The sequence below is a fragment of the Onychomys torridus genome, chromosome 12, assembly GCF_903995425.1.
Source record: "Onychomys torridus chromosome 12, mOncTor1.1, whole genome shotgun sequence".
Taxonomy (NCBI): domain Eukaryota; kingdom Metazoa; phylum Chordata; class Mammalia; order Rodentia; family Cricetidae; genus Onychomys; species Onychomys torridus.
Window position 1 is genome coordinate 30,096,358 of NC_050454.1, and position 26,687 is coordinate 30,123,044.

Here is a 26,687-nt window from a genome sequence, read left to right on the forward strand (position 1 = left end):
TCATATATGGGATCTAGATTTAAATTTATATTAACAGGTGTGTGTGTGTGTGTGTGTGTGTGTGTGTGTGTGTGTGTGTGAGAGAGAGAGAGAGAGAGAGAGAGAGAGAGAGAGAGAGAGAGAGAAGAAAGAGAGATGAAGGTATAACAGGGACCATGAAAGAGGATGAATAGATCTTATGGGGTGGAGGATGGGGAAAAGGGAAGTTAACAGAACACATGTAACATGAAATGGCTAAAATGATAGTAGGGTTGGGTGGGGAGATACTGGGAAAGGGGGCTGAAGAAGAACAAAGCATATTGAAATATATGGATAACGTGTCATCATGTATTACATTACTTTGTATGCTAGCTTAAACAATTAATTGAAAAACAAACAAACAAAAGAACTGTTGCATTTGCAGTGGGGTGGGAGCCAAGTCTCCTGTCCCAGAGCTACATTTCAACAGGAGCAGAGCTGCATATGGAGCACACAAAGTGCCGCACTGAGGATGGACCACTTTTAGTTGTGATAGACTTACAGAAGAATCCTAAAATGGAAGGCAACTAATTTCTCAAGGTCCTAGGAAAGATGACAATTAGCTACCAAAGTTTAGAATGTGTGGAATAGGCAAGAACACAGGACAAACTGCTGACTCTAAGAGACGGTGCTTAGAGCTAACCAAGACATCTTTATCTCTTCTTCAGTTCAGGGCTCAGGGAAAGTGTTGGAGGAAGAGGTAGAGAGAAAGGTCCAGAGGGTGGAGGGAAGTGCTGGGTAATGTTGTCTTCTGGATGTAATAGAGCACTTCATGGACTCACAGCAGCTGTGGTTACCTGTACAAGACCTGTGCAAAGTCAAGCCAAGCAAAATTTCTGTATAGATGGGGTGGAGGACTCTCCAGCCCCTCCCTACCTGTTGCCGAGGAGCTATTGGCTGGTGGCAGCTGCTCAGGGAAGGAGAGTCATTCCCTTTTGAAGATGAGGACACTGGAAGTTTCCCCATGCTCCAGGGGATGGCATCACACCCGTGAGTATACGAAGAGCACTAACTGGATGTAGTGGGTTATTAAACAAAAACAAAAAAACAAAAGAAAAAAGAAGTTGGGAAGGGAGTTTGTTAGGGGACACATAGGAGAGTTAAGGGGAAAATGCAAGGTGGATACGATCGTATTTCCTTGTTTACATGTGTGAGTTCTCAAGAATAAAGACACATTATTAATAATAGAAAACTGCTTAGCCTTTAGTTGAAAATGTGTTTGAGGCAGTTGTACAGTTTTGTAGCTCAGGAGATGAGTCATGCTGGCCTTCTGCTCTAAAACTCCACCAAAGTCAGGTACACGAGGCAGCCTTTGCTCTCCAGAGACCTCCCCAAGGTTTTAGTCCCCTTTTGGAGTGAATTACTGAATTTTCTTTTAGTCTTGGCTGTGGGACACCTCTTAGTGATTGTGTTTCCATTGCCCATGGTGAATGTTAGTACAGGGAAACAAGTTTACACACTCATCATCCATTTGTAGGAAGCTCCTTGAGCCCTGATTATAAAATTAAGTTCACTTTCTTCGTCTGCAGCACTTTATTCTTGGGCCTGAGTATCTGCAGGATGCTTTCTTCTTCCTTTTCAAAATGTCTTGACAAGGTTTTAAAATTAAATTCTTCTCCTGTTAGAGACTGAACGGATGGAACAGTGACCTTATCGTTGGTGAGGGGCAATGGTCATGGGTTTCTTGTGCTTTGAAGAGAGACTTTTCATAATAAAACTAGCATGATGGATTTTTAGAAGCTTGTCTTGGAAAAAAAAATTATTCTGTCCTAACTTGTTTCTGGATCTTTCCTCAAGAAATACGAGTATTAACAGTGTCATTTATAGATATGAGTTTTTATTAGACAGCTACTTTATTTTAAATTGTTTAGAAGGAATGATTATTCTTTTTCTTTTAAAAAAAAAGTTTTAAGTGTTCTCAGTTTCTTCAATTTATTTTCTTTTACTAAGTTTTAATTTTTTCCTAAATCAATGAATGCACTTTTAAAAACACAATTCTTCTGGTACCAGAACAGTGGTTTGTTATTATTTTGTAAAATACTGTAGCAAACTAAAGTGTCAAATAAGGAATGCCATCATCTGGCTAGCATGCGATGACCCATGGTAGTATGCTCTCAATGAGTCATTTCTAGGCTATTTTTTTCTCTTTGGCCAATAATAGGACTTTTCAATTATATGATTTAGAAATACCAAGTTACCTGTTCCAAATACTCTTCATCGTGATGAGCCATGTGAAGCAAATGTTGTGTTACTTTCTTTAGAGACCTGAAAACTCAGACACTGTAATGATGGCTGCATCTTTCCTAGGTGGCTTGTGAGGAAAGGCATCTGTGATGACAGGACATGAGTCTCCAGCTTCAAGGAGCCTGGCTGCAGGACTGGCCAACGGGAAGTGGCGCCGCTCCTTCAGAGTAGCTTTGTAACTCTCCAGGCCCATGCTGTGTACGCACAGCCACATTTCATGCTAACATGAGACGACACCCTTACTGGTGTGTGATAGTCCTATGGGGTTTTTACAAATGCCATCTCTGACAGCTTCTGAAGAGGCTCTTCAGCTGTCACCATAAACCTTGCTGGGCTAAACATATGTTTAAAACATGTGGAGGGACCATCGGTTTTGAGGCTCCGCTGAAACTTGGTATTGCTCCTGGCTCAGCTTCCCACTGGACTTGCCAACAATCTAAATGTGTGGGCTTGCCGTGTCTGCAGGCACACTGGCTTCAATTTAAGGTTTCTGAGTCCCAGAGGACACCATCCCCTCTGCCAGGAGTCCTCCTCTTTTAACCACTTGGACTGCATCCACGTTCAGAGGCCAAGATGGGCTCTCTCTCGCTCTCCCACTTACATACTGTAAAATCATGGACGGCAGCTTTATTATCTGCTTATGAGATGGTTGCCATGGTGGATCTGTGTCGAGAAGCACTTTGGGGTCACCCACTGATGTTTTTCTACTGCCCTGTGTTAGTTCTTGCTGAAAGGGCGCCTGGGGTCACCCCAATTTTCCTTCTTAAACTGGAGGAATCTATATTATGGAGTGGTATAAGTATGAGTTGATTGTGGGCAGATGAGTTATGGTGTTTGCATCTGACAGTTTTTCATAAGGGACAAACCATGTTTGTATGCGCTGTTCAGTCTCCTGCAGCTTTGTCTTTAAAAATTGGGGTCTGGGTTTGTCAGGATAAAGTAACACAGTGAGTGTGACAAATGATTTGGTTGGTCTCGTGAAGCCTCCTTAAGGATTACGGAATGGACTTAATTCTGAGGGTTTTGAGTTTGTAGCACTGACAGAAACGGCGGAGGAGGGATTTGAAAGGCAGCCACAATGTCACTCTCCCAGGACTCATCTTTAGGTTGTCTTACTCATTTTCTTGTTTAATCTGACAAAGGCCCAACTATCTGGCTGTTTTGCTCCTGTTGTTTTGGGTGTTCATATTTGTGTGGAGGGCAGAGATAGACAAGGTTGGGCAAGTCCAAAGAAGAGCTCCAAGTTCAGTGCAGTCTTCTTCAGTAGTCACTGAAGTGTGATAAGTGTGAGCTGTCTTGCTGCTCTCCTCTATGGTTTGTGTCAGGGTCTTTCACTGAGTCAGGAGCTGGCTGACTTGGATGGACCGATGGCCTCTCAGCCCTAGGGCTGTCCCTACCAGACCTGGCTGTTTTTTAGATGGCTTCTGGAGATCTAGACTTTGGTCTTCATACTTGGGCAACCAATGCATTACTGATTGAGTCATTTCCTCAGCACCCTACTTTCTTCCTGTTTCAAACACAGAGAAACTGAGGCTAAGCTGATTAAGTATCATATCCTAGGATGTATAGTTCTTAGGCAATATGAACAGCATCATATCAAGCTACGTCTGATTTCATAGCCAGTGTTCTCCCACTGGAACGCAAATGGCTCCCAAGATAAGCTCACACCTGCTTTTGGAAGTATAAATGTAAATGTGCTCATTTTGGAGGCAATCTACTTACCTTGTTACCTTCCGATGAAGATGAAGTTGGCCCAAACTATTAACTACTTTATGAGAAATAAATTGCCAAGGTTTATTTCAAATTGAGCCTCTCCCTATTTATGTCAAATAAGAGCTGTCCTCTAGTGTAGCACCCCTTTGGAGACTATAAACAGTAGAAGACATACTGCTTCTTGTGGTGTTTGCAAAGAGTTGCCTTATAAACAGATTTGTCAACCTATTTAGAAGGTTTTTAACCTGTTGAGTGTTTAAGATGGGCCATTATTTTCTAGTAGGTTATAAGCAAGACAAGGCCTTCCAGATGGAGCCTAGATATGTGTGTTGAGGACTTCTAAAAGAGTTGGCTAGGTTAGAATAGAGAGGGTCTGAGGCATAAAATGTAGTGTAGCTAAGACCATGTGCTGCAGAGACAATAGATTTGGTGAATCTCATCTTTGCCGCTTAGTAAACATTGTCTAAATTCTCTGAGTCTCTGATTCATTATTATCAGGATGGATAACATAATTCCACCCCTTTTCCTATAGATTCATTGATAACAAACATTGAACTTTGTTTTTACTGTGGTAGTACCCATTGCCTGGCCTGTGACAAGGCTTTATGGCTCTGAGGGTAAGGGCTAGGGGTTGGCGTGCTGAAAGAACTCAAGACTTTGGTTCTAGTAAATAAACAACCAGAAGGTGGGTGCTATTCAACAAGGAATGAGCTAAGAATCACCAGTGCTTCATGATGTAGGAAGGAAGCAGTCCTGGAAGTAAGGCTGGCAGTCAGTCTTTAATCTGCTGGTGTGTATATTGTTAATCAGGAGAAGAATGGTCACTTGACCGAGTGAGAAGAATTGAGAATAGCATTTCTGAAAAGAAGTAGCTTTCATTATAACTTTGGTCCAGTGTTCTAGCACTTCACCTTTTCTGTGACTTAGTAATTTCAGTGAATCTTGTGCTATCTTTTGAGTGACAAAAGCAGTGAGAATTAACACAGATAACTGCCCAGTACATACTCATTTTGTGAACAAAATGTCAAATTTGAGTCAATTAGAACTTTCTTCATCTAAGGGCTTCCAGATTTTCATTTTTAAAAATTCCATAGGTTCCAGAGCTCCTGTTTTAAAACTCAGGGGGGAACACTGGCTTTTATAATTTAGGGCTGACTACAAGGGAGTTTGTTTTGGAGCAGTCTAGCATCAATGACGGCACACTAGCAGTCTCTGTAGGTGAAATGAGCTGTGTTTGTCTTAAAAAAGAAAGCAATCAACTTGATTTACATTAGAGACAATCTCAAAGTTCAGCTATCATGACATTTTGTGAACTGCACCTGTCTCTACAAAACTCAGCCCCACATCAAGGCAAAGTGTTTTAGTTTAAATTTATAACCTACATGTTCTCATAAGTTGAGGAATTTTTAAATGTCACACAATTGTCATTAGCAATATATTTATTGGAGCCACTTTTCACAAAATGGTGCTCTCCTTTATTACTTTTAGTGAATAATTTATGTATTTTGGAAGTACTTGGTGTTGATGTCTATGAAAAGTAATAACGATATTTGTTTGAAAGCACCGTTTTTTCCCCCTAAGAATAAATCAGAGCTTCTTAATCAGTTGTCTAATCTACAAAAGCATTGTAGGTACAAATCAAGTTAGACACGGATTGATTTTGACAATTGTGTCCAAATGAAATAGCCTGGACCCAATAAAACTCTCTCTATTGATTTCCAGCAATGACATTTGGGATAGTATTGTGGTACTAATACGATGGTCATGGCCTGGTATTTGTACTCAGCTATGGTAGTAGGGTAAGCTTAAATTGCTCAGATTGGATGAATAGCATTCTTCACTTGTTCTGGATGACAGCCTATCTAATGTAATTGCATTTGTCTGCCAGTTTCTGTGTGTTAGAGCAAAGAAAGATTTTGATCCATGAATAATTTTGATAGAGAAGTTCAATTCATTTCCTTCTGTAATATACTACAAATTATAAATTCTCATTACAATGGTTCAATCACTCGAGAAAGGAATACATTTTAAATCAGGTTCCATGCCAAATACATCATTTATGGAGTCATGCTGCTTAAAATTGGACAAATTGATTATTTTACTGAGTATTGAAAATATTAGTTGGAAGCATTAAAAGCATTTTTATTAGCTATGGGATTCAGTTATATATATAATATTATGCTTGTGTAAGAAATATTAAAAGCTTCTAATACCTCATTGTTTAAAAAGGGAGAATTCTCACTTAGTTCACTGTGGTGAATTATTAGGATATGAATTCGCAGGACTGGGTGTGGAAACGTGATTTAAAAACCCCAAGAATCCTATCAGATGTTTAGACATATGACAGACATGCCCATTAGATAGTCTGATGTGATACCATGGGCTTTAAAGTGGATCACACTGGTGATTTATGCCTATATAGCTTCTTTCATTACAAGACTATGAATAGTTATGTCGGTCATTCACTCATTCACCACAGTCCCATTATGGTGTAAATAGCTGGTCTTTATTTGTTCTTTCAGTATCTGTTCACTTTCCAAGAGTTTGAATCAATCTGGTTCAGCACTACATAACTCACATATGTGAGTCTGGATTGAATTATAGCACTTAGAAAATCACTGACTGCCACTTTAAAAAATAGTTTATTTATTTTTCACCTTATGCATGCTTCTCTTCCTTTTAAATCTTTAAATACAGCTCTGGTGTTGCCAAGGTTTAAATCTGTTACACAGAACCTCACAGTAACGATGGGGAGTGACTTTTAAGGTTTCAGTTCTGACTCTGCGCATGTCTGCCCTCTGGATTCTCTGAAAGATGGCTTTGGCTGGGATCATAAATGTATTTTGTGCCATTTTCAGTAAGAACCCCCTGATTGTGTTTTCTGTCAATAAGCACAAATAGAGTTTCGAAATAACTTTTCAGTTAAGGAGCAGCCTAAACATTAAGTCTACTTTTTTATACCAGGATAAAATTTTTCCACTCTAACATGATACTTGGAATTAATGGAATATGTGGTTTGTATTAGTTTAGCACTCATGGTGACTGACATTTCCAGATTCTATGGGAGACATTTCTAATTTACTCTATCTCAAAGTATTAATATGATTTTCAGAGGTTAAGTGGGTTGCACTAATTAAGATTTTTTTCTGGTATTCATAGCCAAATTGAAGATGCAGATAAAACATAAACAGACATCGTTTTTTTCAAGGCTAGACATGTTGTTAAGCAGTTTGTATATCCTATGTATTTTTAAAATATTAACCTTTTAAATTTTGTGTTTTAAGACATCCCAGGTACCCTTCCCTAATTTTTTTCTTCCCAAAATAGCATCTTATAAAACTGTAATGCATTATCATCATACCCCAGATGCAGCCCAAGATATCAGTTAACCATCTTACTCAGATTTCCTAGTTTAGTTTTTACTCTAGGGCATCTGAGAATTGATTACACTTTCACAGATAGGTCTTACTGTGTAGCTCAGGCTGACTGAAAACTCACCGTGTAGCTTAACATGGCCTTGAACCTATGGTGATTGATTTTCCCGCTTCAACAGCTGAAATGCTGGGATTGCAGCATGTATATCACTCTGGACTTATACATTGACTTCTGTGGAGTTTTATCACATGTGTATGTTCATGTGCCCACCACAACTGTCAGTTTATGGAATATTCTATTCCTTCTCGGATCCTTAGTATCACTCTTAGCTTGCATCCACTTCCTGTTTCTCCCTTCCCAGCCTATGCTGGGGACCGCTCCTAAAATCCTTTTGCTTATTCTCTGCTTTTACAATTCTGTTGTTGTATGGATAGTACATGCATAGAACCAAACCACATATAAGTGGTTGAAGACTTGCCACTCATGGAGCTGTGTACATAAACATGCACTTTTTTTTTTTCTAATGTGAGGAGCCCATGACATGTATGGATCTACCAGAATCTGTGTAACTATTAGCATGTTGTAAGATGTGTTTGGGTTGTTATGGGATATGATACATGGTTTAAGTTTTTATGTGAATGATCCATGTTGTTATTTGCCTGAGATAATCACTTGGGGATCCTATTACTTCGTTATGGAGTGATTACATATTTAGTTTTGAAGAGACCACCATCTCTTTTCCAGAGTTTCCAACTAGCAAAGTATAGATTATCTAATTTCTCCATATTCCTGACTTCATTTGATGTCATGACTGATTTTTAAAATTTCCCTGTAGTTTTAATTTGCATTTCCTTATTTGCTAATGATTTAAACTCTTTCCCATATTAGTCACAATCTGAATATCTTTGTAGTCCCACATTATTTTCCCTCATTTTTAACTGGATAGTTTTTTCTCTACCTCTGGACTTCTTTGCATACTTGATGCTAGGCCTTGGTTGGAATGTGGTTTGGAAACATTTTCCCCAAAGTATAGCCTGACTTTTCATTCTCTTAACAGGGTATTTTTCATAATTGGAGGTTTGAGGCTAAACCAATAATTTATAAAATATCTCTAGATTCATCTATACAAAGTAAATAAATTTTCATAATACTTCATCTGCCCTTATGATAATACTTTACTGCTCATAATTTATTTATTTTTTAACTTGCTATTTATTTATTCTTTGTATCTTTCACGTGATGCATCTTGATCCCATTCATTTCCTCATCCCTTCGTATCTGCCCTTGCAAGCTCTCCTACAAAATAAAATAAAATTTAAGAAAAAAATAAAAGAAAAAAGGGAAAAATCTCATCATGGAAGATGTAGTGTGATACAGTGAGTCACACAGTAAACCCTTTCATTCATATATCTTTATGTCCAAGTGTTCATTGCAAATTGTTATTGGTCTGGTTTGAGCCTTCTGGCTTCTGCTACACTATTGATGCCGGGCCCTCACTGTACTCCTCTTGGACACCTTGCTGTTGGCCTGTGTCATGGAGATGCTGCAGCTTTGGATCTGTATGACCGGCCCCTTCACATGTTCCAGAAGATCATACAGGGGGTGGATTTGGGGTATCGGCCAATTCATAATCCTGGTTCTGGATCTGGGTAGTTGCAGGGTTGGCTAGCCACCCCCACCCCCACCCTGTCTTCATGACCAGGGTGAGCTCTCCAGCTGCTCATAATATATACTGGTGCTGTAGATCTACATTGCAGACTTAAGTTATTTATTTATTTATTTTTTACCAGAGTGCAGTCTTTGCATTGTTTATTTCCTACAAAATGACAATGTGTCCCTGTGTACCACAGGCCATCACTAACACAACTCTTCCCTTTCCTTTTCTGTCACACAGTCGTTTGGGGTCTTAATACTTCCACCTGTCCTAATTCCATCATATCTTGACTTATTTGCCTGATTCCACCTACTTTCACTCCAACCCAGTCTCCATATTGTATGGTGATAATTTTACAACCATAGAAAAAAATCGTCTTTCTCTCTCTGTCTCCACCACATGTTACATTCTAAATCAAATCTAGTCTAGTGAGTGCAGTACCTAGGATTGTCTGTTTACTTTAGTTATCCAGTGTCTACCCTAAACGCTGCACATCTGTCTTGACCCCTTGGGCAAGCCATGCAGTGTCGCAATACACACAGGAACAACACTGGTAAATCACACTGGAGGGCCTGCACATGGCAGCTTGCGGCAAGGGCAATTGTCTTGAGCCTCCTGGCATCTTCATGACCCAGAGATGAGAACTTTTCAAATCACAGCCAAAAGCTTCATCGAAACCCTTGGGAGAAAGCTGTGGCCTGTGCTTACTGCACTTGGGCATTCCTCATAGAGTCTTCTTTCCTGGTAAACCTTGCCCTCTACTGATTACATGTAGCTCCCTCCCATCACATTGCCTCTCTTGTTAAAATATATGCCTGCATGGTGATATTTTATTTGTGCATTTTTGCAAGAGCCAACTTTGATATTGTAGCCTTGGAACCTTGTCTGACTTTCTGGTTTCCCCATAATAGTTTATTTATACAGTTCTTTATAAAACTATAAATAACTTCTCTAGATTAGTTATAACCTAATGATTTTCCTTCATTCTAACACCATACATTGGTAAATTGTGTGTGTGTGTGTGTGTGTGTGTGTGTGTGTGTGTGTGTGTGTGTGTGAAGTTGTGTATGCACATTCCGTGGAGCCTGAGTGGAGGCCTGGGGACAACCTTAGGTGTCAGTATTGTCTTCAGCATTATTTGAAGTGGTCTCTTGTTTTTTTTTTGTACTACATGTGTTGGGCTAGCTGGATCACAATCTTCCAGAGACTCTCCTGTCTCCATCTCCCATCTTTCTATAAGAGCTCTGGGATATCAGATACATGTGCTTCTGAGTCTGTCTTTGTGTGGCTGTTGGCTGTGAACTCAAGTACACATGTTTGCCTGACAAGACCATGACCTACTAAACCATTTCTTTAGCTCCTGAAACAGTAAATTTTGTATTTGCATTTTAGTCACTGTTTATTCATTTTTAATCCTCTTTAATAGACTTGATAGTAGCTTGCATACACAGACAGAATAAACTTTTAAAAGTTGAATTTCTGCGTGATGGTCGTGGTACAAACCTTTAACTCCAGCACTTTGGACGCAGAGGCAGTTGAATCTCTAAGTTCAAGTCCAGCCTGGTCTACAGAGTGATTTCCAGGACAGCCATAGTCATTTCTAGTCATTTTATCTCCCATTTTAAAATCATTAGCTCAGTGTCTTTTAATCTTAGTGTGCACAGACATAATAGAGGGTATGCCACAACATCAATGGTTGGCTCCAAAGCGCAGCTTCTGATTCTGTAGGCTCAGGGAATATCCCGAAGCAGCCTTTCTGACAGGCTGAGTTTGAGCTGTTGCTGACAAAGCGATTGTATTTTGAGAGTATCTGCATTAGGCTGCCCATATAAATATTTTTTCATTAGAAGTTCTGTGAAAATATGATTTCCGAGGAATATTTCATGCATATATTTAACAAAGCAGAATTCAGGAGAATTCTTCACTCATTCTTCTTTTAGACGATCAACAGTCACGGTATTCCTCTGGGATTTCCCATTTCTTTCAAGCATGAGCATCCCCAAATCACAAAAATACAGTGCGATGTTGGGGAAGGTACTCCCTGTGGCTTCTGGAATCAGAAAATATTCTCCAAGCTTTTGTTCTCCCCCTCCCCCCTTATCATCTGTGGCAGTTTGAATAGATATGGCCCCCACAGACTCATGTGTTTGAATGCTTGGCCCATAGGGAGTGGCACTATTAGGAGGTTTGGCCTTGTTAGAGTAGGTGTGGACTTGTTGGAGGAACTGTGTCACTGTGGGGATGGACTTTGAGGTCTCCTATGCTCAAGCTAGGCTCAGTGTGACACACAGTCTCCATCTGCTGCCTGCAGTCAAGATGTAGAACCCTCAGCTCCTTCTTCAGCACCATGTCTGTCCACACACTGCCATGCTTCCTGCCATAATGATAATGGACTAAACATCTGAAATTGTAAGCCAGTCCCAATTAGATATTTTCCTTTATAACAGTTGCTGTGGTCATGATGTCTCTTCACAGCAATAGAAATACAAACTAAGACACTACCTAGTAGAAGCCTCAGTTTACTAAGTCTGCATTATAGTTGTGTCCTGGCTCTGCAAGGGAGACCAGAGAAGAGCAGGTTGTTTGATTCTTTACATCTTGAAAATGAGTGATAGCAGCAAATGTGGTAGTCTGGTAGACAGATAAGAGTTAGGAGTGTGTCTCAGGGTTTCCATCGCTGTGAAGAGACACCATGACATGGCAACTCTTATAAAGGAAAACATTTAATTGAGGTGGTGGATTACAGTTCAGGAGTTCAGTCCCTTATCATCATGGCAGGGAGCATGGCAGCATGCAGGCAGATATGGTGCTGGCTGCATCTTGATCAGAAGGCAATAGGAAGTGTCTATCATTCACACTGAGGGAAGCTTGAGCAAAAGAGACCTCAAAGCCTGAACCCACAGTGACACACTTCCTCCAACAAGGCCATTCCTACTTCACAAGGCCACACCTCCTAATACTGGCACTCTCTTTGGGGGCCATTTTCTTTCAGACCACCACAGAGTAAGACACAGCCATGGGCCCATAGTGGTTCTTTCTTATGCAATGTACAGGACATTTCCCCATTAATAAAAGTCAATTATTTCAGACAGTGTCATTTTAATTAAGTTGTGATTTTACAGGGCTTCATGGATATTTGTAAAGGTAGCCATCATTTAGAGTACTGTTTCTTGGGATAATGGATTCTGAGTTCCCAATTAGTTAATTTGTAAGTCAACTTGGGGAACATACCTATCTGCAAACTGAGTACTGCTTGTACTGCAGTTTCTAAAGCATATTCAACTTATTTCCTTAAACATCCTGTTTGTTTACAGTATGACAATGATGTGAACAGTAGGAGAACTGACACTTCCTGAACAGACATTGTTTAATCATGTCAGGTAGAGCCAATGACATGAACTTTGTAAGTGGCTCATCCTTACAAAAGATCAAAGGAAGGCTAATCCCTCTGTTCAATTAGCCAGAGTTGCAGTGAGGTAAGGTCAAGCTGTAGCATATCATTTCTCCTGAGCGTGTTTAGCTAGGGTGAAAGCTGAAGAGAACTTTTAGGAACCAGGAAAAGGCATGAAGTGGCAGTCCAGAAACAGTGTCCAAGAAGGTATGTGTTCATTTTACCAAATTTTGTGTTGACAACATTGTCAACAGTGAGAACAAGGTGAATGATTCTGAGTGGAGAATGTGGTGTCCCACTTCAACCAAATGCAACATTCAGTAAGCCAACTTCAAGCTTGGGATCAGGATGTTCAAGAGATGATTGCTGTGGGATGCCATTCTGTATGCTGTGAATATGTATTGCTCTGAGTGGTTGATAAATAAAACGCTGATTGGCCAGTAGTCAGGCAGGAAGTATATGTGGGGTAAGCAGATGAGGAGAATTCTGGGAAGAGGAGGGCTGAGTCAGGAGTTGCTAGCCAGACACAGAGGAGGCAAGATGACAAGGCAGAACTGAGAAAAGGTACCAAGCCACGTGGCTAAACATAGATAAGAATTATGGGTTAATTTTAGTGTAAAAGCTAGTAGATGATAAGCCTGAACTAATGGCTGAACAGTTATAAATAATATTAAGCCTCTATGTGATTATTTTATAAAAGGCTGCAGGACTGTGGGTAAGAGAGTTGTTCTGACTATGGACCAGGCAGGACACAGGTTATCTGACTACAGATGCTTGTTAGGATCAACATAGGCATTACTCAGGCTTTCCTAGAGAAACAGAATGAATAGGAAGTACACAGGTTTATGAAGAGGACATTGTATAAGAGGAATTGGCACATGTAACTATGGATGCCATTACAGCCCATGGTCTATCTGCAAATAAATATCTGTGAAGTGGGAGGTATAACTCAGTATGACTCCAAAGGCCTAGAAACCCAGAGCATAGGGGGAACTTGGAGGCAGGAAATAAAGCAGAGACCATGGAGGAGGGCTGGTTACCAGCTTTTTCTCCATAGCTTGCTCAGCTTGCTTTTTTATTTTATTATTTTATTTTATTTTTTATTTTTTTTTGAGACAGGGTTTCTCTGTGTAGCTTTGCCCCTTTCCTGGATCTCGCTTGGTAGACCAGGCTGGCCTCGAACTCACAAAGATCCGAGTGACTCTGCCTCCCGAGTGCTGGGATTAAAGGCGTGCGCCACCACTGTCCGGCCAGCTTGCTTTTTTAAAAGTGATGGGGGCTACCTGCTCAGGGTTGGGCCATTGCCCACAGTAGGCTGAGCTTTCTCACATCAGTTATAAATCAAGGTAATATACCATAGTCTTGCTTGCCTACAATCCAATCTGATGGAGGCACTTTCTCAGTTGAGAGCCCCTCTTCCCAGATGACTCCGGCTTGGGTCAAGGGAGAAAAAACTAAGCAGCACACATGCCATGGCACCTAGCACATGGAGGCCAGAGGAAAACCTGAATCGACCATTTATACATTTATTTTTGCCATTTATTAATAAAGTTGTTTAATTTCTTTTTATTGAATAGTTTGAGATCTCATATATTATGGGTAGTCATCCTATCTACAATGTTTGATTTGCAAGCATTTTTCTCCAATTCTGTAGGCTGTTTCTTCTCTCTGCTATTTCGTTAGCTGTGCAGGTTTTAATTTGATGTAATTCCATTCTTTTATTTTTGCTTTTGTAACTGATACCTTTGACGTCACATTTAAAAAGTGCTGTCCCTTTGTCGTGGTGTTTTTCACTTGTGAGGATTCCCCCCAAGTTCTCTACCACAAACACCTACTGATTCAAACAATTCTTATTGCAATAGAAAGAATACTACTCACATAAGAAAATATATCATTTGTATGAAACTGCAAAAACAAAGTACTAATGCAACCTTCATCAGAGAAAGAACAAAACCAAAGCCATTACCTTATGTGACTTAAAAATACGTTACAAAGCTGTAGGGACCAGCACGATGTAAGAACAGCTTAGACAAGCAGATCAGAGAGAAATAAATTCTCATGGTACACCCAACTAAACTTTGACAAGTACACAACAGAAAATTGATTTACAAAAAAGGACTTTAGAAAAAAAATGGATATCTATGTACAGAAAAATGAACTAGACATACTACTGTATAAATGAATCGACTCAATGTTATAGACATATTTATATTAGATTAGGTTAGAGATTAATAATTAAGATCCCAAACTCTGAAACTTATGGCATTATTTTCTCTGAAATATTTGGTTCATTTTGGAGAATCACCGTCTCATTATTGAGAGGGGAAATTAAACACTCCAATTAATAATGACTGGATAGCACTTATATGAGCTCTTAGTGTAACGTCAGTTTATTTTACGGAGATGCCAGAGGCCACAGGCAGGTCTTGGTACCAACCTCTCTTCTCCAGGCAAACACTTTCTCCTCCATCGGCTCAGGTCTAATGGGATCTGTTCACTCCTACCAAGAGGACCTTCCTGAAGACCCAGACTTGCCAGACATTTTACCCCATGGGTCCCCCTGAAATACACTGAGGGTGCATTTGATGCCAGCTCTGGCTTTAGCCACAGCCTGTGATGTTTATGCCATTTCACCTATAGAGCAGGTATTTGCCTCGTCAGCAGCCAATACCAGATGTCATGTGTATAAATGCCTACCTGTTGCCCATGCTTCTGTGATACATCGCTTCTCCCACTATGCACTGCCACTGCCAGGTTGATGGGATGGCGGTTTTTTAAATCATTGGTTAGAAATGGGGCCAGAGCATGAGGACGGGCTTGGGCTCCATCTTCTTGCAGGCCTTTGCACATCAGCTGAAGGGAAAAACAGGACAGCGTCTGCTAGTATCCCTTTTCCTCCTCTCAGACTTCCCAGGGCAGTAAGGCCACGCTCCCAGGCTCCCAGGCTCCTCCTTCCATCATGTACAGATCTACTCCTCCTCCCTGAGGCTTTTCCCTTTCTCCTTTCTAGCAGTGATGTTGGAATTGCTATGGGGAGAATTGAAAACACAGAGCAGTTTAGTGTTCTCAAATGTTCCTTTTCTATCAGCTAGGGCACACATGACGAATTAGCCTTACATTTTCCCTCTGCATCCCATTTGCGCTACGCAACGCATTCCCACGGTTATTATTATTATTTTTGCTTTATTTTTCCTGACTTACAATGTCTCTGAATTAAACATTTTACCAAAAGAGAGGGAGGGAGAGACTTTCTTCAACTTTGCTAGTAAATTGCGGGGTTTAATAATTTAAGGAATCTCTTATTTTTTTCTGTTGGTTGAAGTAATAAAAAAAAAAAATCCAGCCGTAGTTAAATGTCTCAGAAATTGAAATATTCATACATGGAGTCATTTCTGATATAATTGTAATGGGTACTTTTAAGCCCATGGTGTATGATCAGAAGTCTAAGAGGTCACAAGAGTAATTTAAAATCATTAATATTAATGACTTCTTGAGCCATTCAATTTCCTTTGAAATCTCATCAGCATGTCGTTTTCTTTCGTCCCCTACTAATAGACCATTTCTAACAGCTGACAGTTCTACGCTGTTTTCACAGTGCTTGCCTTCTGAAGTGCTGCGTGGCTGACAGTCTTGCTGTTCTGTTTCCTCCTGGCCCTGTGGAATTGGCATCACCTGGAGCTTATTACGCTGACTCTCAGCTCACCGCAAACACACCACATCAGTGTCTGGGCCTTTCCCTCATCCCCAGGTGACCTGGGCGAGCGCTGGACCATGAGAAGCACTGACCAGCCACTCGGGCGGCACATAGCACCCAGAGAGACCACAGTGATTCAGTCAGTGTGGCTTTGCACACTGTTTATAACAAATAAACTGGGACGGAGGCGAATCATTCCTTTGCACTCAATCTTATTATGTTTTTCAAGTTTGTTCCGGTTCTTTCCCCTACTTTGGAAGCAGACAGCTGCTCCCTGGGTGTACCTGAGCTCTGCCATGTCTGAGCTGTCAGGAGGCAGCATTCCTCAAGGCTTTTCAAAACAGCTGTGGCATAACTTCAAGTCAGCGCTTCTCTCCACCACCCACTACCGCAAGCTAGAGCAGGACACTCCCAAACAATCTTTTCCTCCATTCTTCCCTCCCCTTTGCCCCCAGTTAAAGCCCATGGTAATTTGAAAGCAACAAAAATGTCTTTGCAAAAGTAAATCTCTATGAAGGACAGCAGCTGTGGTGTAGAGTGGAACTAGTTTTATGGAGTCTTTTCCTTCCTCCATACCAGTTAAGACCACAGGAGGGAGAGCCCTGGCAGGGTGACTTATAAAATTTCCCGGGGGGTCTCCCAGGAGAGCTCACTATAGCCAAAGCAAAGGAGGACCTGAAGGAAGGTCTTCCCACATAGGCCAGCCACACGCTGCCAGGCTAACTGAGCATAAGACCAGCTTTGTTCTACCTTCCCACTCCACTTGCTATTTTCTCCCATCTTGCTTCTCCATTCAGCCTCCCCTCCCCTGCTCCACCTTTTTAGCATTCCGAGGATGCTTCCGAGGCTTGACTTCATTCTGCACACCCACCCTTTCCTGTGCTCTTTTGTTCCTTGATTAATTCAGTCACTGGACTTGGTGCAGAGTCCTGGCCTAAAGCCTGTTCCTTTGATGACAGAGGCCCAGAATGCACACACAGTCACACACAGCAGTATGGAACAGACGTTCAGGGGACGGGTAGTGAGGTCATAGACTCGCATGTCTGGTGATAGGTATAAAAGTTATTGGTAGACACCAGACTCTGGGAGCAATCACCAGAATTTTCAGGTGCTCATGTCCCTGGAACGATGCATTGGATAATAGCAGAGAAAGAAACATTCTATTAAGAAATAGTGTACTTCCAAAGGGGTCAGGGAGCAGAGAGGAGAGTTGGATGTTCAATGGCTCTGTGTGTGAGGGTTGTGGCCCTTTAGACACTATTTGCACAGCCCTGACTTTCTCTGGCATTTCAACACTAAATGTTCTGCTGTTACCTGTCAGTTAGCTGTTCATGTGTGTATGTGTGTGTGTGTGTGTGTGTGTGTGTGTGTGTGTGTGTGGTGGCTGAGGTTCCACTTTGCCAACTGGCTTTTTTACATTCTAATTTTGAACTGACTCTGTCCTGCTCTCCCGCCACACAGCATTTGGCTGTCATTAGGAATGTAAAGATGATGGCCGTTAGCTATCTTTAAATGCCTTTCCTCATCACAGAGTTCCAAATCAAGCACCGTGGTCATCACTGTTATCATGATCACATTTCCAAGGGAAGGCTTGGTTTAAGAGACTCAAAGCAATTTCCACAGTTAGCTAACTATTGTATCAGAATTCACACTCCTGCTTGAATCTCAAATCACTGCTCTTGATGCAACAGCCTGTTTTCCCTCTGGTGTCCCGTCAGATGAGCACAGCATGGATACAGACATGTCTAGCAACACGATGAGGTCTAGGTGTGCACCTAGGTAGCAGAGGGTGGCATCAGGAAAGACTGCCTGGAAGTAGTGGAATATCTCCTGTGGGCTTAGGGCTGAGGAGCAGGATGCTGATGTATGGGCAGAAACCAAATAGGATCCAGGATAAGGAGAAACAGGATTCTGGGTAGCTATCAGTTGCATACCTTCAATTCAGGTAGAAGTGATCACCTAGAATGAAACTAACAGGCTGAGTCCTAGCAGCTAGTTACTAAGAATGAGGACCAAAATTTTAAAACAAGGATGTGGGGAAAAGCATGTGATCTCATTTCACTTGGGATACAGTCCCGTGAACTGTGCTGACTCATGGAATCTTCTACGAAGAACGTAGAACTAGCCCTGGAGACTGGGGTGTGATGGCATATGAAAGTGGAGCTGAAAATAAGGAATCAACAGGGTTCTCCAGAGCTTCTACTCTAGTTGCTGGAGATCAAAGTGGAAATTACAGTGAGTCTAGTGTAAGGCAAGTGTGAAAGGGACCCTCCAGGAATCAGGACTCTGTGGACCCCAATGCTAGCTATGTGAAGGCGTCCTGCTCCTTGTCCCTAGGACTTAGGAAAGTACTTCCTTGCTTAAGAGGCATTCAGTGATGCCTGCCACATGCTTAATAACGATGTAAGCTCTCACTACAGCCCCAGAACCCAGTCTAATGTGTTCTCTGACCCCCCATTCTGTTGATTTCTCATTTGTTCAGTTTGTTGTCAGGGTTACTGGAAGGGCATGTTTGTGTTTTGGAAAATTCTTTCTGGGAGTGGGAGTGCTTTGACTAACACTCCATAGTTAGCACCTCTGGTTCTTCTTGGTGAAATGCCAGCACTGCCCCCATGCTTTCACATGGCACATGAAGGTGCCTGCACACTCTGAACAATTCAGTGGAGCCCCAGCTGTGGCTTTCAGTCATGCCTTGACTGTACTATATCAAGCTCTTTCCTATCTAAGTGATATCACTTCACATTAGATGTTTTTCCTATGAAGTTTCTCACTTTTTTTAGGGGGCATGGTCTCAATACCTTTTGTTTGAAGAGCATCTCTCTTCCTTCATTTAGAAGGCTTATGACTTTCTTTTCTTTGTTTTGGTCTTCTATTTTCGTGGCTTTGGCAGTATTGGAAGGAAAGAAGATCTTGGAAGTTACCAATGTTTTGTTTGTACTCATTTATGTAAAAATATGTGTGAGTGTATAAGCTCAAAGAATAATTACATCTACCTCCTGGAAAACACATTTTAATAATGAAAGGAATCTTCACTTCATCAAGACAAACTACAGTATGTGAAATCATAAATACGGAATGTGAACACTGAACATTCTCTAATCTTGGTCTGTCTAGAAGATAATGGAATCTACAGAAAGTCCTGAACAAGTTTACTGATACTAAAGACTATATATGTAAAATTAAAGCTCAAAAGATCAGCCATGCTCTGTTTTGCGACATATCCCTGGGATCCAAAAGCATGATGGGAAATGTGTTGGGGAGCATTTCATCTATCTCCTGGGCTCTACAGGGATAGAAATCAAGGAATTCCCCAGAATGGCAGATGTGACATTCTAGTGACTAAGGAGAAACCTTTTCAGATGCTTCCTGATAGAACATTGGCTAATGTTCTAATTCATTCCAGGGCAGGAATCCCTCAGTGCTCATTCATGACATTAGGGAGGTGATTGACAGTCCAGTGAGGGACTATTGAAGTCTTCACAAAAGACTTAATTTGTTTTGTTCATAGAACTGTTAATTGTTTCTTTTCTCATTGCCAATACCCTTAAAAGCATCATAATAAATTTCACTGGGCACACATGAGATTTGTGGCAAATGCAGACTGTTTTTTTTTTTAAGACTTCCTCCTCTTGTATCTCTCAGCAGTGTGCAGTTTAGCATTCTTTAATCTTCCCCGGCCAGAATTACTTTTTTTTCTTCTGACATATTTAGGTTATAGAACTAATCTTTCACAGTTAAACACAAAATAGATATTATTAGATAACTAAAATTGAAAGTCTAGGTTGTAGCTAAGTATCAGTGTTGATGCATGGCACTTCTTTAAAAGGAAAGAATGACTTTCATCGGTAATGAGTGACAGTTTCGTAATGGCTGTTAGGTATCACTCCATTGTGACTGAGGAATACAGCATACTATATAATACATCACAATCCCCATATGATTAGAGATTAATCAGATTCTAAGGCCAAGCATGGACTTCCAAGAAAGTTCTGAAATCATATGCAAAAGAATGTAAGTGTGCATTTTTCCTGGAAGGAGAAACTCTAATGTTCTTTAGACCCCGAAAACTGCTTCCCAGTGCTCTGACTGGCTGTTCTAAGCCTTTTCCCACACCCACCGACATTGAATTCCCTGTGGAAATTCTGTCTCAGTGATTTCCTTCAAGCCTTTGTTTCTGCTCTTGCTAGTGTGTTTGTATCTGTGGAAGCTCTGAGACCTTCAGCGGATGATGTTACTGACTTCCAATCCTTAAGGTCAGCCTCAAAGAGTAGGTGAGGGTGGGGAGCTAGAAAGAGGAAATGTAGGAACAGTTGCATTAAAAGCAATATAAATTAATCATTTCTCTCTGTGTGTACATGCAATACGTTATGATGTACTGGTTTCCATGGCAACTAGTTCTTTAAGTTATTTTACTCTTAGGACTTAGGTTTGTAGATCTGCTCACCTTAATTTCAGCTGTTGTCTTTGGGAAATGGCAAGCTTGAGAGAAAATAATTAAGGGCATTTTCAGTCTAAGGTCAGGGTAAAAACATTTGTTTATTTTTGGCAGTAGTCATTCAGAATGAAAAACCAACTCTATTTCTTCCTTATCTGTGCTAAAATATGTAAATATACTATATTTAGGGTATATGTAATAAGTATATACTCTAAATTCAATATTAATATATTATACAATATAATTAATAATTTTATATAATTATCTAGTAATTAATTACATAATTATTAAGATATAATAGTATTAAAAGTAAATCTTGATATTATATTTTATCATACTGTACTAATATAATATACTATTAATAATAGTATTCATACATATATTAATACTATATTTAGAGGTAGGTTGAAATGTTTCAGGGCCTGAAGATTATATAATTTGGAACTTCTCTTTAAGAAAAAATATTAAATTTTGTGAACACAGTCATGCTAGGGACACTTTCATGTCCTTGAGCAAGTGAGGACCCTACAGTTTAGCTACACCAGTCAAATCCCTTGAAGATACATTCACGAGAGGAAAAGATCTGCCTAACTTTAAAATGTTGGCATCAGGTGTGAATGTTGTTAATATTTCTTTTCTTTTCTTTCTCTCTTTCTCTCTTTTCTTTCTTTCTTTCTTCCTTTCTTTCTTTCTTTCTTTCTTTCTTTCTTTCTTTCTTTCTTTCTTTTCTCCTTCTTCTTCTTCTTCTTCTCCTTCTCCTTCTCCTTCTCCTTCTCCTTCTCCTTCTCCTTCTCCTCCTTCTCCTTCTCCTTCTCCTTCTCCTTCTCCTCCTTCTCCTTCTCCTTCTCCTTCTCCTTCTCCTTCTCCTTCTCCTTCTCCTTCTCCTTCTCCTTCTTCTTCTTCTTCTTCTTCTTCTTCTTCTTCTTCTTCTTCTTCTTCTTCTTTACTGTAGTTTGGATTTACTACCGGGCATTTGTATTCTTCAAGGATTCAGTACTATGGTGCAGTTCAGCAAAGTCCACCCAGTCTACAAGTTCAAGGGAAGAGGGAAGCTGAGTCTAGAAACTTGAGATGCGTCCAGAGGTGTCCTGGTTTAGGAGGGAGATCACAACAGAAGCTTTGTTTGCAAATCTAAGTCTTTGCTTTAGGAGGACGGTTACTCCACAGTTGTTGACTCTGAAAACATTTTCAGTAGAAAACCAGTGTTGTCATGGAATTATCAATAGATGCAGGAATTTTGAAAACAGTTGCGGATGGAGTAAGAATGGACATGCGTGAACAAGAGAGAATGGAAGGAGCTGACTGGGAAAAGAAGTGTTACATATGAACCCTCGTGTGAGTGCAGAAATGCAACTTCCAAGTGTGCTGTTGATAATTTCATTTGGTGATTAACTTGTGTGAGGCTAAGGATTCTGGACTGATCAAATTAATTCCTGGTATCAGCCTAGGAATAATTACCTGGCTTTGAGAAACAACAGGCATGGGAGAAAAAAAAAAATTAAGGGCATCCTTAGTATAAGGTCAAGGTCAAAACACAGCATCCTCCCCATCCCTCCCTACTGCTTCACTGCATAATCTGAAGATGCTGGAAAGGAGCCAGTCACTAAAGATCCAGCAACAGGGAATTTTTCAGGGAGGAGACTCGGCAGGAGCGCTTCATGAGATGGTTTTTTTCTTTCTCTCTCGAAACCATTGCTGGTGAAGCATGGCGCTCTACTTACTGAACAGCATAGCACCCAGTTATTCTTTCAGGAGTTAACGTTTATTTTTCTGTTACAGGCTTTAAAAAGATACTATGTCTTCTCATGTGTGATTTATTTGTGTGCATGTGCAAATAAACCTGTGTAAAATCATGTCTTAGGCTCTGCCTGAGAGAATAAGAGATTTCAGGGTACTTAGCCATAGATGGGACATCTGAATCATACCCCCTCCTCCTAAGGCTCAGGGAATACTGCAGAAGAGGGCTTAGGAGATTGTAACAGCCAGAGATGAACCGGGCGGTGGTGGCACACGCCTTTAATCGCAGCACTCAGGAGGCAGAGGCAGGTAGATCTCTGTGAATTTGAGGCCAGCCTGGTCTACAATGCGAGTTCCAGGAAAGGCGTAAAGCTACACAGAGAAACCCTGTCTAGAAAAAAAGAAGAAAAAAAAAAGAGCCAGAGATGACTGTAGTAAAACAATGTTTTTGGGATACAACCAGGCAGTTGCACATGTGAACTGGCAGTGGCTGAGACTGTAGGCGCAAGACTTACAGTGTAAGATCAAGCCGGATGAAATCCCAGCATGGAGAAGGGAAGGGAATCAAGAAGTCCTACCCCTAGCTGAGAAGCTATTGTCAATTTCTGGCTGCTGAGAGATGGAGAACTAGCTTTCTTCAGGGATGCAGACCAAGCAGCTTACCCATATCCAGTAGTTGGTCCTGTACCTATCTATGCACATACTGGCAGCATTTTGAACTCAGTAGGTTTGGAAAAAAAGAAGACACAGGAAATTGGGAAAGGATAGTAGCGGTGGAAATGAGGAAGGAATTGAAGTGGAGGGAATGAGGGTTCTTGTCTGATATTAGAGAGAGAGAGAGAGAGAGAGAGAGAGAGAGAGAGAGAGAGAGAGAGATGCCTGTGATGACTTTAAGGTCTCATGTATAGTGAGACTATTCCAATTTGCACCTACAGTAATGGTGTTATTGGTTGGACACAAGAGCTGCAAGTGAAGTGAGTCCCCAGCTAGATACATGCTTCTCACACAGTTGTGCTCATGTAAACATGCATACATCATGTAGATCTGCATATGCACACACCTGTGGGAAACTGATTTTTTTTTTTTTTTTTTTTTTTTTTTTTTTTTTTTTATCACTGTGATCTTTCTGTGTGAGCCTGGAGCAAAATGTTCCTCAAATATCTGTCTCTTTGTCTTTTGGGCTCCTGATAGGATTGGACTCCCATAGTCCTTTTTGAATTGAGGTGGGGCCATGTGACTAGTTCTGGCCAAACATCATGAGCAAAGGTAATAACTGCTTCTTGCGGGCTGATTGTAGCTCTTGCTAGAGCTTTTGCTCTATGGATTTCACTAGTTAAAATTTGTTTAAGTTGCTCTTTGAGCCTGGGTTAGGTCAATAGGAACCCCCTTTACTAGGATGGGCAGGTAACATGAATACAAATACATTTCCTCTTTGGAGTAGTTTGTTACTGCAGCACACCCTAAACCTATTCTTGCTTGAACTATCTGGGGATAGTTTTACTCAAAGCATAATTCTGATGCTCAGATTGAGTAAAAAAAAAAAATAGCATTTGACACTTGAATTTCTTCTATTTCTAGAAAACATGGTAATTCCAGTTGTTGCAGATTTTTTTTTTTTTAAATGAGGACTCCAAGGAGTTTGTTGTACAACTGCTAAGAAATAGGAGCTGACCAAACCATTTGTGGAAATTAACTTTTGTCCGTAGGGGTGAGATGAGTGTCTAATCTTCAGCAAACTGCCTTCCTCCGCGTGGATTTTTCACAACATCCACTGAGGGCCTGAATAGAAGAAAAGGCAGAGAAAGGTAGAAATTGCATTTTGGTTGACTGAACTTGGTTGACCTGTGTTCTTGTACTGGGATTTGGTCTGGAACCACTTTTGATTTATTTATTTTTTATTTTTTTAAAATTCATTTTACATACCAAGCACAGATCTCCCTCTCTTCCCTCCTCCCTCTCCTCATCTTATCCCCCATCCCTTCCTCCAACAGGGTAAATTCTCCCTTGGGGGACAGCTAAACCTAGTACATTCAGTTGAGGCAGGACCCAGCCACTCCCCACTTTCTCAGGGGTGAGTAAGGTGTCTGACCATAGGTAATGGGATCTAGAAAGCTAGCTCATGCACCAGGAATAGATCTTGATCCCACTGCCAGTGGGCCCCTTAAACGGATCAAGCTACACAACTGTCTCCCATTGCAGAGGGTCAAGTCTGGTCCCACGCTGGTTCCACAGATATTGGTCTCAAGTTCATGAGTTCCTCTGAGCTTCATTCAGTTATCTCTGAAGATTTCCCCATCATGATCTTCACCCTTCTTGCTCATATAATCCCTCTTCCCTCTCTTCAACTGGACTCCCAGAGCTCAGTCTGGTGCTTGGTTGATTCTTAGGTCTTTCATCTTACACTAGAATTATATCACAACTTTTTAAGGTCAGCAGCCTAGAGATGCCAGATTGTGGAACTTATCAGCTTCTATATGCTCAAGAAATTGTTAACCATACCCCAATATTAACTACACCCTGACTCCATCTCTCTCTCTATCTTTCTATTTTTCTGGAGGATATTCTATCAATACCTATATCATCTTCCTTTCTCTCAAATTCTCTGTTCACAGCCTGGTTTTGGTTTTGTATTTTTATTATTAATAAGTGAAATATGCATATTGAGCTATTAAACTAGAGATATGGGAAGAATAATGATTCTTCCATATGTAAATGCTTCAATCCAATTGTGCTACATGCCCAAATCTTTTCAATGTATTTAATGCCAAATTTCTCATTTTCTTCAGAAATTAACATTGTATCTCTCTAACCAATTCACTTCCTTCCTGCCTTAGCTTTCTAACTGAACTTCTACAAGACAGTTAGCTGATCTTTCCGGACATAAAGCTGAATGTTTCCCCCATGTGAAAAAAATCATTTGTAGTTCTTCCTTGACTCAGGACTATGTTCAAGACTTCTACGGCATGTAATACTCCCTCCCCATTGCCCCTAGATTGATTGGCTTCTGCATTTCCATTGACTGCTTATATCCACATCCAGTCTGCTGGAATCCACTACGGCCCCAAAGATCCATGTTTTCTTTTACTGTTCAAGTAACATTTCTGATAAGAATAGGATGATCAATTCTTCCAGTGTGCCTGGGGTTTCCCTGCTTTATCCCGGTGTGACTCCTCTGTCACCCACAACCCTGCATGCCCAGGCAAGCCAAAATGGCTTATCACTTTAGTTCGAAATACCTTCTTTACTCTCTGTGTCCCAGCTTGTTTTTTTGAGGGTCCCTTTAAGCTGGCTTCTTTTAGAAATGATGCTCCAATCTACCCCTTTTCACTCCAGACTGAAACATGTCTACTTGTATAAGCCTCAGGAAAAAGGACCAACTACATTTGATTGTAATCTAGTCTTGCTGTTCTTTGTGTTTTCTAAGGATAACTTTTTGTGTTTTGCCCCTCCACACATCTCTTCATTTCAAACACATCTGGCACAGTATTTAGCACGTGACTGATCACTGACTGCCATTTGCTGTTTAATACTAGAAAAATTGAGAACATCTATCTCAACTTTCAGTGAGCACAAGAACCACTTTGTTGAGTAGATTAGAGCTTCCAATGCCTTCACTGTTTCTACCTTTGTAGTGAAATCATTTCCTTTCCCCCATTTAATATCATCATTTAACTTAAAAAGGAGTGTTTCTTTTCTTATTATTATAGTGGATGCCATTTAATATGTTGAACATTTGAGCATCTCCTCCATGTTTGTTCTGTCTTAAAAGATTTAGAGATGTTTGGGAGAATTAAACAAGATTTCTTAAAATATTTCATAAGTCCTAATGCTATGAAAACTATGTCTGAAGCAAGGAAGTTTGACTTCTGCTTCCCAGAAATTTATAATCCAAGTGACGAGGCAGGCACATAGACTTAAGTACAGAATGTTTTCTTAAGAATTTCAGGGGCAGGAAGGCCTGGAGAGTAGAGAACAAATCACAGATATATAATCTAATGACCTGAATTTTCACCTCCTCTAAAGCACAGAATGTTCAGTTGATAGAGATAAGTAGAACTAAAGTATTTAACTTGCTGGTTTCCAAATATGACCAAAAGAAGGCATAATATTTTAAACACAAGATCTCAATCTCATTTTCTTTCAGTAGTGATTTGGTTTTTTTTATCTGCCCTGATTTTAATTTTTAAGAAACTTCCATCTCCCATTGTTCCTTTAAAATGTATCTTGTTCTTTGCGATTGACATAATCTCATTTGTCATAGAATGTTAATAATGGTTTTTAAATGTTCTCTTATACCCTAAATGACTTGATTTCCTCTATATTTCCATTTTTATTACTATTGCTGTGGGAGAACTTTCTCAAACACGTGTCACACTTGACTGTCTATTTATATTTAAGGGTGAGGCAATGGAAAATAGATAAAAAG